Source organism: Myotis davidii, unplaced genomic scaffold (assembly GCF_000327345.1).
Source record: "Myotis davidii unplaced genomic scaffold, ASM32734v1 scaffold681, whole genome shotgun sequence".
NCBI classification, from domain to species: Eukaryota; Metazoa; Chordata; class Mammalia; order Chiroptera; family Vespertilionidae; genus Myotis; species Myotis davidii.
Window position 1 is genome coordinate 1,125,019 of NW_006291551.1, and position 1,888 is coordinate 1,126,906.

A 1,888-nucleotide genomic window follows, 5' to 3' on the forward strand; every position below is an offset into this window, starting at 1 on the left:
CTTCAGAGAGGTAGGGGGAGAGAGAGAAACATCAATGATGAGAGGGAATCAGTGATCGGCTGCCTCCTGCATGCCCCCTACTGGGGATCGAGCCCGCAACACGGGCATATGCCCTTGACTAGAATCAAACCCGAGACCCTTCAGTTCATAGACTGACGATTTATCCACTGAGCCAAACCAGGTAAGGCTGAAATGTTCTGATTTTTAAATATGGGGCTCTAGCCTAAACAAAAACCCATGCTGTGTTGGCCAGGTAGGCCCCACTCACCCTTTACAGCAGACTCTCCATGCGTAGCTGCTGCATCCACTGTTCTATAGCCCTCGCTCTCCTGGTGCCACTCTTGGAGTTGCTGCAGCCTTCTCTCCTTCCCAGTGCTGAGCCCAGCCTGTGGGTGCTGAGAGGGGACTCCAGGGCAAGGCCATGCAGGAGCCAGCAAAACACTCAGGGGGTTCAGGAACATGGTGGCCGGGCCCTCAGGTTATCCAATGCTGGCCCTAACACCACCAGGTTTTCAGTGCCAGGTGCTGGGATGGCTGGGCCTGGGGACAGGAGGGAGGGCTGAGAGTCAGGCTCAGTCCCAAGCATAAAGCCTCTAAGGGCAGCCACATTGCAGCTCCAGCTGAAGGACTTCCCTCAGGACATGACTCCACAGTTTACTTCCCAGGTGAGGAAGGTGAGGGTAGGGCGGTGGGTGGTCAGCCTCCACAATGAGACCACCCTGCACTCACCCTGGTGGGCAGTACCTAGGAGATGAAGAGCACAGAATCTGCCGAAGTAAGAAACGTCCTAACCTATAAGAATTTTTATGAGTTTATTTAAGCAAAACTGACAATAATTGCAGGGAAACAAAAGGGTGTTACCGGTGGGGAGAATTTCTCATCCCCACTGTTGTTCATGGGAGTGGAATTCCTGTGATATCCTGAGAAAAAAATTTCTGAGGCTCGAATGAGAGAACAAGTGGTTTTTATTTGTGTGGAATCAAACACCTGAGTTTCCAAAGTCCCATTTCCCTTAGTCTAGGCATAGAGTGTAACTGGGGCTTCAGCACCCCCCTGCTTCTAGCGGCGCTGGGGAGCTAAAATCAGAGCCAGTGGCCAGTTTCCTTTCCATGTTGGAGTCAATTCTGGTCCAGCATTCGGCTAGCTTAGCTTGTGTTTCCCCATTGCAGTCAATTAGTCTATTGCCTGTGGAGTCCACATGGCTATGGGCCATATGGGCAAACGCAAGAGAGCCAAGAGCAACAACAGAAAAGAGCAATTTCCTTTGTTTAGGCCTATCCCCAAATTTTTGTGATATTGCAGTGGCTTCACCCACTCTGGCTAGTGATCTCTGTCCCCAGGTTTGATTGACAGGCACCTTTCCTAGTCATCTCAACTTCACTGCATATGTGTCTATCTCCCCTTTGTTGGACTCTTTCCCCTAGTGATCTCTGGGAAATAGGCCAGTGGTTCCCTAGGGAGTGTGAACTTGCAGCTTCCTGGTGAAGCTTCCCCAGTGACCAGCATATAATGCCTGGCCTTCCCTTTGCTTCTTCCCTATCCTATATAATAAAAGCCTAATATGCTTAGTGTCTGATCGTCCAGTCGTCTGTTCAACCAATCAAAGCATAACATGTTAATGATATGCTAAGGCCACTCAACCGCTCCCATGACATGCACTAACCACCAGGGGGCAGACGCTCAATGCAGGAGCTGCCCCCTGGTGTCAGTGCACTCCCACAGCAGGAGTGCTGCTCAGCACCAGGCCTCTAGTTATTAATAACTAGCTAATTACAATGGTATCAGTGGGACTGAGAAAATGCTGTGGGAAATGGCAGTTTACCGCTTATTTTATACATCAGAATCAAAGGTGAAGATGTGCTAGTAAGGGGGTTACATGAAATCCATT